Source organism: Alligator mississippiensis, chromosome 10 (genome assembly GCF_030867095.1).
Source record: "Alligator mississippiensis isolate rAllMis1 chromosome 10, rAllMis1, whole genome shotgun sequence".
Lineage (NCBI taxonomy): Eukaryota > Metazoa > Chordata > Crocodylia > Alligatoridae > Alligator > Alligator mississippiensis.
The window spans coordinates 60,307,769-60,321,908 of NC_081833.1; positions in this window are offsets into that span (position 1 = coordinate 60,307,769).

Sequence of the window (14,140 nt, forward strand, 5' to 3'; positions counted from 1 at the left end):
AGACAGAGGCTGAGCACACAGGAGAGTCCTCACTGATGGTCCCAAGGGGGGCAGGGGGGTGGGATTGGAGCTGCAGGCCTGAGGACCCCCCTGTCACAGCCCCTGGCTGCATACAACCCTGCTGATGTGCTTCAGTTTTTTCAGTGCTTCGAAATACAACGGCCTTTGAAGTGCTTCAAATGCTGTACCTGTTCAGGACTTTAGTTTTTCTGCCTTAAAAAAAATACCATGACCTCTCTAGTTATCACCTCAGCAACCCTGTCCTTTTATCTTTCAGCTCATTAAACACCATTGTTTGCAGTCACTGTCTGGAGTTCTCTTCTAGATCATCCTTAAACCCTCTCCAATTCAGATTCTGCCATTTGCTCTCCACTGAAACTGCTCCTCAAAGTCCCTTCCTAGCCAGAACCAGAACTCCAGCCTCATCCACCACAACCTGTCAGAGACTTTCTGCAGTCAGCCATTCTCATCTTGTCCTCCCTTGATTCCTAATTTTCATATATTAGCAGCATATGTGGAGGTTTTTAAGTGCACACTAGATAATGAGAAATGATTGATCCTACCTTGGGAGGAGGTGATGAACTAGGTCCAGTTCAAGGGTCCTTCTATTTTATATGGTCCTAGATCTGTTTGATTGCTATTAACAGCCTTAAGTAAAGGTGGGCCCCGGCCACAAACTTTTTCAGAGTTCCAGATATGCACTGATTTGGAAATTTGGTGTGTTTTATTATTGAGAGGGAAAATTAATTGTGCATCTGAAACTAGTGTCCATAGTATTTTGGGTACTTGGATACAGACATTTCATTCAGGCTTATCTTTGTTATTGGGAAAGAAAATAGAGCAATCTGTTGCAGTAGCTTCTTTACCAAAACAACTTTTCTTGGTTGGTTGTGAGTTTGGCTCCTAAGAAAAAGGTGATACATCTTGGCTAAAATTTTAAATATTGGAAAGTTCTAAATCAAGCTCTTTATCAAAAGAAATACTCCTCTTATCTTGCAGAGCTCTGTTTTAATTAACTTCTTATATATTTTACAGACAAACCAGCCAGCTGACAAAAACAAATGATATTTATAAAAAATCATTACAAACTTGCGAGTCTTTGAAACAAAGGGCCCAGACGTGGTCACACTGAATTAAAAAAGATTAGTACCAGCATTTGTACACCATCATTATAAGCACAAAGTACGATGTATATTCGCAGAGAGTGAACCAGCTTTCCTTATGTTTCATCAGTGCTATCCTATTTGCCCAATCTGTTCTCCCCATTTTAGTTATCTACACAAATATCAGAAACTCCAGCCTCCATTCTCTGACTTCAACCCCTCCTTGTTCAGTCACTGTAGATTCATTTAATTAACTTTACAGGTGCAGTAACTTTTATTGGCAAGTAACATTATTCTACATTAAATGAATCGTAGCATTAAATATGTTACAGTCTATCAAAATACATTTTGAGATATTTACAAACAGGTTTTGAAAGAGATGTTTCCCTAACCAGGAAGCTACTGTACTTCCTCTAACTTGGAAGATGCTGTATCAGGATCATGATTCAGACGATGGTGAGAATTAAGCTTTTGAGGGTGCCTTATTTTAGGTAGACAAGGTTCTTTGGGTGAATCTGATACTTTTATTAGACCAACTTTAATAGTTGGGGGAAAAACCTTTAAGCAAGCTTTTGGGTTTAGAAACCCTTTGTCAGGCTGAAGAAATTTCTGCAGTTGATGTGTGCTCTTCCTGGATGGGATGAAAAGTAAAGAAGCCAGAGGCTGGGCTGGTATGCATACAAGATAGGCAGTCAGTGAAGATGTAGATTGAGGAGTTAATGGGTGAGAGACAGGCTGGGTGGTGGGGAGAGAAAGGGGAAGAATAGTGGAGAGGTACCTGGGGAGTCAGATGTCAGACAGGTTATAATGTGTTATAAATCCAATGTCTATATTTAGTCCATGATTTTTAGTATCCAGGAGGTTGATGAAGTGGAGTTCATAGGCTCGTCTCTGGGAAGTGTTTTGTAAGTTTCCTCTGAGGATTAGATTGGAGAGATTGGAGAGAGAGTGGTTTTCTTGTGAGAAATGTGCCCCCACCGGTACTTGGGTATTCTTGTCTTTGATAGATTTCTGGTGTGTGTTCATTCTGGTGCGCAGTTGTTGTTTGGTCTCTCCTATGTCTTTCCTTTGGTCTTTCCTCTTCTTTTGGGTAGGAACTTCTAGAATGTGAACTTGGGGCTATAGCAGTTTGCACTTTTATGGCCAAATTCTGTTCTTGTTGCATTAATAAAAGTCAGGAATAATGATATCACAGTCTTCCTTCTGAGTTTTGCTTTATGTTGCCCATATTTTTAAAGGTTTTTATTTTGCCTCTGGATGATCTGGCTGAGATTTTGGTAATATGTATTGTTTTATTACTGTAGAATGCCAATGACATGAAGGCGTTTAGGAGAAGGCTTGGTGTTACAGACTAGGATCCTCCTTTCAGTGCAGTTAATAGCAAAAATCAAATTGATTCTTCGCTGTTTACTAACCCTGGGATAAGCAGTTACAGCTTAGTTAATGTATGATAACCTGAGCCACTACGAGGTGATTGTAGTTTCAGTACAAACTTACAGCCATGTCTGTTGTCAGGTCCTGTATCCACAGGTGCTGCATCTGGCTGTGATAAGTGATTACAGCTATCTGGGTGCATTTTTTGGATTCATAGCACCAAAACACACCGTGTTTATGTTTACAGGGTGCTGTGGGTCAACTTGTCTGCCTGCCCTAGGGAGTTACAGTAAAAGCTCTGTTATCCGGCATCCATGGAGAATGGGGGGTGCTGGCAAGGTTCCCTCTAAGGTGCGCGTGTGTGCAGCCATGCACAACTAAAAGTGTGGCCGCGCACAGCCTTTTCAAGGCTGCGCACCAGGAGAGGTTGGGGCGGGAGCCTGGCGCGGGCTCCGCTGGCTCCAGGGAAGTGCTCCACTCTCCCGCGTCAGGGCCGGGGAGTGGAACACTTCTCCGGAGCCAGCGGAGCCCGTGCCAACCGCCCATGCCAGCCTCCATCCCTGCCTTGCCTCACCTCAGGGAGGAGCCGCTGCCTGCCCCAAGTGAGGCTTCACCAGCTCTGGGACACTGCTCCACTCCCCCGCATCACCTTGGGGAGCGAGGAGGCACATGGTGTCAGGGTTGATAAGTATGAAGACCGCAGCAGAATTGGGCCACATGGAAACAGAGGCTTGGAATAACCTGGAGTTATTTTTATGGAAGATTCTTCCTTATACATACTGTCATGATCACAAGCACATGAGCATCCCTCCCATCTTTTGATGAGTCTAATATGGTCTAATTTAGTCCAGCCACACAGAAGGGGGAAAAGAAATTGCTGGTGCCCAAGCTTCCCTATAATTTCACATTCTCTGGACATGGTCATATCTAAACAGCAGCAATTTTATTTCAAAAGAATACTGTTATCTAGGCTGTGACCTTCTGCCTCATCTGACATTTTGACAAAGAGTTTTTTCAGAAAAAAAATGGCAAGTGACTTTTCGATTCTAAGTCTCCTCAAAATTTCTTTTTGGGATAGGAGGCGAGGTATGGGACAGAAGGCCTGTCCTGAGGACAGTAGCGATGCTATGTTAAACCAATGTCAGGCTATAGCAACCATACAAAACACTGCTTCATATTCCAGAATGCAGGAGTCAGTTATTCTTACCCTCAGGAGAAGAATTTCCTTATGCACACAGGGAAATCTTTCTTCATCTTCTGACCAATTAACTGACAAATGACTGGACAAGAATTGTAAATGACAACATCAGACGGCTTTCCTTTACTTAGGAATCTCAAAGGTTACATGGGATATTTACTGACCTTTACTGAGGTATTACTGAATTAATTCAATTTTATTATTCTCCAGAAATGGGCCAAAATAAGATCAGCAATAAACCAACTCTTGCACTAGCAGGAGAATGCCTGTATGTGCAAGGATATTTGGGATGGTACCTTTAAGGATTATGTTACAAGTTACATTTTGCTTGGCTTATGGTCGAAAAGATTGTTTTTAATTTTGCATCAGTGATTTTCTATCAAAATAATTTTCTAATAAAAAATGCATTCAACTGTGCAAGATTCAGGCTTGCAGCATGTCTTCCTCCATTTGCCTGCCATTTTAAGCTGTGGAGTAGAAGACTAAGGGAGTATAACCTAAAAGGAGGATTTGGATGACCATAATGGCATTGCATCTATCCACAACGGGAGTAGCAGCGAGGTGAGGTGAAACCTGACTGGCTATATCATAATATCCTGCCTAAAGCAAAGGTGAGACACTTCTGTCCTGCTCTGGTCTGGTCTGGACTCTTCCTGGTCTGGATCAAAGATACAGCACATGGACCAGATCCAGCCCATGAAGCCACATAATTTTGCCCCTAGTGCTGGCCCTGGGTCTCCAACTGACCCACATGGCACATGCAATGGGTGCTGGACTGGCTCTGCATTCAGGGCCTGGGACATGCACTGTATACAATGCCCACTCCAGGATTCATGCTGAATGTGGCACCTGTGCAAGACCAGTTGGGGATCAACCCCAACATGTTGGATCAGTACCCACGGCACCTGCTCTGGCTGGTCCAGGACTATGCTGCACACAGCCCATGCTCCAACCAGTCTGAGATATGTTCAGGCCAGTCTGAGGCACGCAACACATATGGTACAGGTCCTGGAGCAGGTGCTAGATATGGCACAGTCCTAGATCAGCCAGAGCAAGCACTGGATCTGGCATGTGGGACAAGTGGGGGAGGGAGGGAGGCAGAGCCAGAACAGGGTGATCCATGGGTCTCCTATATGCTGGATCCAGCACCTGCTGTGGCTAGTCCTGGACTGTGCCACACACAGTGCCTGTCCCACATTGGTCAGAGCAGCCCATGGATAGGGCTGGGGTGGGAGGAGGTCTGTGGACCTAATCTGGCCTGCAGGGACAACCTCTGCACTGTTCATTTGGCCCATGGACTGGTCCCGTACCTCTCACCTGACCTGCGGGGCCAGGTGAGTTTGACATCCCTGCTCTAGACTAAATAATCCCAGCTTTTCCAACCTTTCCTTATACATCATGTTGTCTACATCTCCAATCACTTTTGTTACTCTACTCTGAATTTTCCAATTTGTCCCGCATCTTTCTTGAATTGTAGTGCCTAAAAATGGATACAGTAATCAAAATTAGGCTGTGCTGAAATGGGTATCAGCATTCAGGCTCACTGGTCCAGTTCATCATAAAATAGACATGTTGCTAGGGCAGCACTGAATTTCTTATTGTTATCTCTTACCCTCTATCTTCACCTTGCATTGCTCTCTGGTCTGCTTGATTCTGAGATCAGCTATGAACTATGCAGTTCAGTGCTCCTCTGGAGTTAAAGAGGAACACTGTTAAAGTTATGGATTTACTCAGTTTGGCCTAAAGCTTCACCAAGATTCTGGTGCCAGACCAGGTGGTTACCTGCTGATCCGTGGGCTCACTAACAGGCATTTTTTGTCTTAAGTACAGGAGATGGGTGAATCTATAGAAACTGCAAGCAGTCAAAGGCACTCAGGAGTATAATGCCAGGCTACTTCCATTCAGGGGTCAGAGCTGAAATAGCTGGAGAGACAGTACACAAGAAAGAGTGCCAAGGGGACTTGTGGGAAAGCACTGAAGGACCAGCAGTAGGCATGGCTGCATGTTTTCATTTTAGTTGCCACAAGCAGAAGGCAGGGCAGGGTGGCACTTTACAGACCCTGCCCTGCCTTCTGCCTGACTTCAGACTAACATGATTAAACTACCTCTCTCTAGTTGCATCATGGTTAGTAATACATTAAATATGCTAATTTAGACTGTATCTGCACTGCCAAAAAGGGAAAGCTACCATGTATGATCTATCCTACTGTAACTCTACAGGGAAAAAAACGCACTTCAGTTTTACTGCAATATAGTAAGGCAAGGTCACCCATGGGGATGTTGACTTCACCAAGTTACCTCTTGATAAGTGCTACAAATACTTTGTGTCCACTAAGGCAGAAGAGGGTCTTTAAGTAAATGTGATATCTTTTATTAGATCAGCTAAATAGTTGGAAAAATTGTTCTTTGCAAAAATTAAAACTGAGAAAGATTTTTGTAAGGAGAAAGGCTGATAGAAACATCAATATTTGTAAATTATTTGGCTCCACTTAAGATTTTATAGCAAGATAATTATCTCATGTTAGTTATCTTACTGTGAAAATACACCTTTTGTGTCAATGAAAACAGGGTCATTGTATATGGTTGCCTCACTGTATAGCACAGCAGGGATGTTAACAGAAAAACTCACAGTTGAATTCAAGTTGATAATGCGAGACATCAAGTCTTTAATCTCTTCTATAAAGTGGGTTAAATGTCAAAGATTAGTTTATTTAATATTGTTGCTATGCTTCCTGTTTGTATGTTCTTTATGACTTTACCATGGTTAAAATACACCTCTACATGAATCACTTATTATATATATATATTTCCTGTTTTGAGAAGTTTATAATACTCATGTTAGCATGGTGTGCTAATGATTCACATTCAATTTAAAATCAAACAATCATACACTATTTGAAGCATTTATGTCAAATAAAGACATAATAAAAAGACTAATTTTGTCCCCCTTCTTGACGCATTGATTTAAAAATACATGTATCAAGACTTATTGGCAAACTGCACTCTGCCCTGAAAAAGAACAAGTCTGAAATCTATCTGTAGACTTGGCCCTTTTTCAGCTTTGAATGTATTCTACAGTATAAGAGCTTTCATTACAAATATTGATGTTTCAACCAGCTTTTCTCCATACAAAACCTTTCTCAGTTTTTATTCTTGTTAACTACTTCATTGCAAGACATGGTATTAATGAGTGACCCTCCGTGTTGTAAAACCATTGTACCTATGTCACTGTTTTAGAAAAGCACTAGAATCACACACGTTATCCCCACTACCTGATAGAACAATTGCAAATTGTTTATGGAAGAGATAACTGAGTTTACTAGGGACAAAGTAAACAACATTATAATCAGGAAGTAATTCTACCTGGTAAACTGAACCTGAAAAAAGAAACTGGAGATTTTTTATCCCTGTACGTGCCAAATGAGGCAGACAAGAGATTTACTATTAACATTCACTTTGTGCAAAGATCAGCTACTTAAAGCCTATGCTTTAAATCAAATCCTCAGAGAAGACTTGCTTATTCAGCAGTTACAAGGTCTTTTGGATCAATTTCTTGCTAAACACAAGAAACCACAACCCATATTAACTAATTTGACCACCAAACCTTCTGGCTGACTTCTCCGTAATTGAGAATGATGAGAAAAAGGTTATGCATGTAAATTAACATGGTTTCTTTAGACTTTTAAATTAAATGCAAGTCATCAATGACTCCATCCTCCTAGCTGCACAGCGTGAGGTAAATATTTAATGTGAAAACAAGGGACTATCTGAAACTCACCTTTAGGTTGAAAGAATCCAAGTCTGTGGGAAGAAATCATTGGTGCTGTAAATACTCTGTTTAAGATCAATGCAAAATGTGTTGCTAGTTAGAAATGGCAGAAATCTCTCAAGGCTGAATGTTATGTTTTCCTTTCAGTGTGATAAAGAAATTTGTAACACCTGCTTATATTGTAGATCAGGGGTCTCAAACTCAACTGAGTTGGCAGGCTGGATCCAGACTGCAGGGCTTCTCACTGCTAGAGCTTCTGTATTGGCACAACCAGTATGCAAGGGATAACACCACAGCTGCTTGCCACCATACTACACATTTTCATGCTGTCTAGAGTTCAAAAACTGGAAATTTGGTGGCAAGGAAGGGCAGGGCTGACGTTAACCCTAGGTGCTGGTCACATCAGCACAGTGGTTCTAGCAGCTGTGGTCAGAAGCATGGTAGATCAGGTCCAGAGGTGGGTCATCTGGCCAGAGAGAAGCCCTGAAGGGTGGATGACCCACCTTCAGAAGGTGGACCTGGGCCACAGTATGTATGTTTGACACTCCTGCTATAGATCATGTGGGATAATAGAAACCTCCTCCAGAATAGAAACCTCATCAGCATAGAACAGGCCGGCCCAACTGATGAACCTCAGGTGCATGTGGCCAGTTGCTGCTTCTTCCCAACTCCCACTCCACTGGTCTCCTGCATCTGTCACCAGAGTTTCTGGGCTCCCCCTCCCTCCTACAACATCTGCTTCCTGCCCATCCTCTTGGGGCAGGGGTGGCATGACCTGCGGGGCTGAGGGAGCTTGGGATCAGGGAGTTCAAGTGACATGAAGACTCTGGTGCAGCACAGCAGGGGGATCATTGCAGCATATTGTGTGGGCATCAGTGACAGCAGGAGGATCCACAGAGTGCAGCGTGTATACTGTGTGGCAGGTAGCCTAGGAGGCATACAACCCACAAGGTGTGTGGCTGGGAACTCCGAAGCCCTGGCATAGAACATAATAAAATCAGGTGTTTTTAATTATGTTTCATCAACATTATCTCAAGTTTGAATGAACCTGAATCTGAAAGCAAAATGTGGGATTGGGAAATCACTTGATGCAAAGCTGACATGAAAGTTTTTCACCAATAGCAATGGAGAAAGACACAACATGCAAATCCAGATTTTGAGCATATTGAAGTCCTGCGATATTCTGATGTGGGCATTTGTTTGTGTTCACTGTAAATGACAGAGGCCTATTTGTGAAATGTAGATACACCCCCAAAACATTTGGTTGTATTTGGTTCTGAGTTTTGGTGTATACCCAGCATTACTTCAGCCTATGCAAACCAAAACTGGCACGCTTTTATAGCTCTAATTGAGCTCTCATATAACAGTTAGGAATAATTTTGCCATCCACTGATAGCCTAATGGATTACACAGCTATGACAATATATATTATCTTGAAGGTCAAATACTGTACATAATCCGTCACTGCTTGTTGTCCTTGACTACAAAAAATAAACAAGTTGGTTTGATGTCAGTCACCAAAAGATTTGTGCGTAATGCCTACTGAACTGCACCCAGTACTGGGCTGAAGTGAGAGTAAGAGCTAACAACATGTCTTAGAGCCACACGATTGGGATGGAAGTCAAGGGTCATGTAGTCCAGCCCCCTGCACAGATGCAGGATGTGCTACTCTTAAACAATCCCAGACAGATTCCTATCCAGCCTCTTTTTATAACCTTAATTAAAGGTTATAAAAGATTCCACAACTTCCTTATAGGTGGCTTGTTTCCACTGTCTTATTGTTTTCATAGTTATGAAGAATTATTCTTTTCTGAGATATAATCTAAATCTCCTTTGCTGCTGTTTAAATCCATTGCCTTAGATCCTGCCTTCTGTGGCAAGGGAGAATAGTTGTTTTCCCCCTTCTTTATAGCAGCCATTCAGATATTTGAAAACTGTTGTCAAGTCTCTCCTTAATCTCCTTTTCTCCAGACTAAGCATGCCTAGTACTTTCAACCTTTCTCCACATAGCTTACAGCCTGACACCTTTATCTTCCTTGACTGTCTTGGATTCTATCCAGTTTCTTGACACCATTCTTAAAAGGTGGTGCTGAGTAAAGGACACAATACTCCACTGGCAGTCTGTCATTACTTAGCACTAACTAGAGCAGAGTGGTATGGTTGTGTCACATGCCTTACATACAATGTTTATGCTAATACAGCCCAAAAATGCATTTACAGACAAGTTTGTTGAACTTGCAATCCATCATAGCCCCTAAATCTTTTGCAGTGCTACCCAGACTGTTTCTTCCATTTTGTATTAGTGTATTGTTTTTCTTCTCTTGGTGTAGCACCCTAGTGTACCAACATTTTTCTCTGTTGAAAATAATTTTAGTTCCCTCATTTATCAAGAACCTTTTGAATTCTACTCCTGTCCACTAAAGTGTTTGTACACCCTCTCAGTGCTGTTGTGTTCTCTGTAAACTTGATCATTATGCTATCTACTCCTGCATCTAAATAAAAATGTTAAACCTCACTGTGACACTGAGTCCTGCCGCCTTGGATCCATTGCAGCTGAGCCTATGCACCCGCCATGACTTGTTGTTATTAGTATACCTCTGGAGGTGGTGCTTATTGGTTCCTTTGAGGCCCAGGGGTGACTCCCTTGGCACGTCTTCTGCCGGGCTCCTCCTCCCCTACACCCCGTCCCTTTCCACTCAGGTGTTACAATGGATTCTGGCAGCACCTTGGTACAATCATGGGTTTCTTCCTCAGGAGTGAGGGCTGCTGAAAAGGGACACTGCAGGGTACTCGCCACTGTTCTCATAGAGAATGGCAACACAAAAGAGAAAACTTAACCAAAAAGAGTCTGGCCTGGTTGGTGGGCAGGGCAACATTGCCCCCACACTGAGCAGCTCTCTCCTGAGCCTGAGGGGGTGTGCCCACTGCATTCTTCAATTTCTTCCCTCCTTTGGGTTAAATTGACTTTGCAGCAGGCTGGCATGCTATTAGGGGTTTTCCCTGTCCAGCGACTAGGCCAGGTATGCCACAGCCCCATGGCATTCCGTGCAGCACATGTATGGAACCTGGTATCCACCAGTCCCCCGTTGGTGCACTTTGAGTCTGCTGCCACCCTAGCAGGGTATGCAGGTTCTGTTGGGCCTCCCTTTAGGGTCCACCCCAGTACAGTGCCCATAGGCTGCCCTCTCCCTGGCCCACATGACCTGCATGTTCCTGGGCTGACTTCCATTAACAGTGGTGGGTGGCTTGGCATCCCCTTCTGTCCTCTGGGCTCTGGGGCCGAAGGAATTCTCCAGCATTCACCTGAAGCTTTCAGACCTGGGAAGCACGACCAGCCTCTAGCCAGCCCAGGAGTGCGTCTGGGTCTTCTCCAGCTGTGTCCCTCCTAGCATGCAGTTGTGTTGTTCCCCTGGGCATGCTAGCCAGCAGGGGAAGTTCCAGACCTTTTCTGGCTGCAGGGAGGATGTTCCGCTCTATTCCTGGTGCCTGGATATGTCCCACCACTGCTCTGGTTTCCAGGCCCATTTTGAGCCCATGGCCTCCAGTCTCTAGGTCAACTAGTGGCTCCTTCTCCAACCATGTGGTATTGGCCATTTTAATTGCTCCTGGCCACCTGGGCTGCGGCATGGATGCAAGCCAGGTGTGGGCCTGTCATACTCATCACGCCGAAAACAGACCCCTGTGGAACCCAGTTTAAAACTTTCTGCCATTGCCACATTTCATCCATTCACAGTTACTCTTTGCTAACAACTAGTTAAGCAATTATATATCCACCTAACAGGGCATGTCTACATGTGCATTAATGCGCCTTTTCTAATGAACATTAAATTAGTACCTCCAGTGTGTGGTACTAAATTAATGTACATTAGGCTGTGCTAATGCATAGTAGCATATTTGCATGCTTTTTTAGTGATGCTTAATGCACAGTAGACTATTTTACCGCACATTAGCATAGTGTCACAGTTTTTACATGATGCTTTAATGTGCAGTAACATAGCCTACTGCGCATTAAAGTGCACGTGTAGATGTGCCCACAGTAATTTGTTCTAGTCTTATGAATGGGTCCCACAAAAAGAAGGAATCAGGGCTACTTAATTTACAACAGTTGTTCTTTTTTGAAAAGGTATTTTATTCTTTAAATTTTTTTAAATTACTAATGCTAAAATAAATCTTGAATAATCTTATGAACAAAGAATCCATATAAGTATGCTGAGAATGCCCTAGGGTTTGGACATCTCTTCTAATCATGCTATCTAATTTATTTAATATAAGAACATACGGAAAACTGTAGTGGTTCAGACCATAAGTCCATCTAGCCCAGTATTCTGCCACAGAACAGGTGCTAAAGGAGAAAGTACTTATAAAAGGCCTATCCAGACTGAGCTGCCCCCTGTTCCTCTTCTCTTACAGTTTCCAGCATTTAGAGCACTAGGTATAGCACTGCAATTTGAAGACTGAAGCCCTATCAAGTTTAATTCCCACTGGTGGGCCTAACCTATATGAATTTCTGCAGTCCTTCCTTGAATTTGGATAGATTTTCAGTCTCTGACATCTTGTGGGACACTTGATAGAGTTTAAAATTGTTTTAATGATTAAAATTGGCTGTATGTGTGACTGGGTGCATCTTCCGCTTGGAGACTAGTTTAATTTCAACCCCTATAAATTATCATCATTTGAAAGTAATTCAGTGTCTTGTTAAATGAAAGGAACTGTAGATCTAATAGAAATGGTGCAGCGAGGATCTTAGAAACACAGTATGTCTGGCAAATAAACAATTGTTGCTTACTTTGCTAATATTTTTACACAGGGAGATGACTAACCACTGCATATTGCTCAGAGGAGGAAGTATGACAACCTATATCTTTGTGCAGTGCTTAGTACCACAGAGAGTTGATCCAATTAAACTATTTGTATTACTAATACAAATGTATGATGATTAATAAAATAACAGTCATTGCTTTAATTCCATTATTTTTCTCTGCACCACATTTTAGAAGATGCTCAAAGTATAAGACAATTCAGCGACAGTCATTTTTTCTTTCAGAGAAAAATTAGCTCATTAATATTTTCAAAATATAATCAAGTACAGAAAACAATATCACAGCAACTGTTTAAAAAGCTAAGAAGTAACGTTATTAAGAAGCATTCTATGAAATGAAGAGCAGCAGGCAACATGGCAAAAAGTTTCTGCAACCTAAATCATTAAAAACTATTCTTGTAGAGATTTTTTCTGCTATATGTATCTATGTCTTTAAGCATCCAGTCAATAAGACTCTTGAGGGCGAGGAGGAGTAAAAAAGTAAAAAAAAAATTTTGCTAGTGCATTCAGCAAACACAGAACAGTTGTTGTGTACTGCAAAACAGCTTTTACACAGACGCTTCTTGAGTAGGGCAGTACTTTAAACAAAAGAATTAGGCTGAATGGAGCTCTGAGTTTTCTCTGTTAAAGACTGAAAGTTGGTGGAATCCATGTTTTCCCTGTCTATACTGAGTACATGCCCAGCAGGTTTTTACAGTTTGATTTTGAAAATAGATCCATTTGACAAAGTTGCGGTTGCCCTTAGCCTTCGCTCTTCAGTCCAGTCCAGACTGATAAGAGTCCTTATTAGGCACTATATTCTTGACATGACTGTTGTGAGGAAGGGGTGTAGGTTGTAGCCGTGTTGGTCTAAGGACATAGGCAGACAAGGTTCCTTGGGTGAATCTGATATCTTTTATTAGACCAACCCAAATAGTTGGAAAATAATTATTAAGCAAGCTTTCGGGTTCAAAAACTCTTTGTCAGGCTAAGGAAGTTTCAGCAGGTTCAGCAGGAACACACTTTTGATATGGTCTTTTTGTATGTTGTTTGAATATTGTTTGGATATTGTTACTGCCTTCGTAGCGAGAAACAGCACTCAAACATGGTTAAATCACAGTGTTTTGGACCACTGATTTAGAACAATATACAGAGCACTATCATTCTTTTATGGGAACACCTTGATTTCCTCCATTACCTATTTGTTCAAATTGTTGTAAAAATGGTATTTTTACCTCTAAGGATTGATTAGATTGCTCTTGAGTGACCTCATCTGGCCAATAATATGATTCTGACAGTCTCTGAAAAAGCTGTGTTATGTCATTTGATTTGGTGTAGATTAGAAAGCACGAGAGAGATTGCAGCAGGCCAACCCAAATGCACCGTCATGCCATACCTTTAGGAATATGGAAAACATTTTTAGCATCTCATGTCCAAAATACTCTTAATGCGACCATAGCAGTCCCGCACTTTGCATGCATAGCTCATGAGAATTTAACAAGTATCAGAATCACTTTTCAGAGTAATGAGACATTGTCACCACTGTAACAGACAAAACAGGCCAAATTCTATCAGGCTTAATTTGAAAATTCTAGTTGCACAGGTGTATCTGAGAGCAGAGCAGATCAAACTGGTGAAAACCTCATCCTTTATTAAAACTAGAAGGGACATCACTAGAAGGTACAACTACAGCGAAGCAGAAAAATCCTGCTGAGGGAATAAGACTACATGCCTAACAGACCTTTTCTATTTTAAAAAAAGCTTAGTAACATTATTTAGAGACGCTATATGAAACAAAGAGCAGCAGGCAACATGGCAAAAACTTTTTGCAGTCTAAATGATCATAAACTATTCTGGTGGTGGAGATCGTTTTGTTACGTGTCTCAGCGTAGTATCTA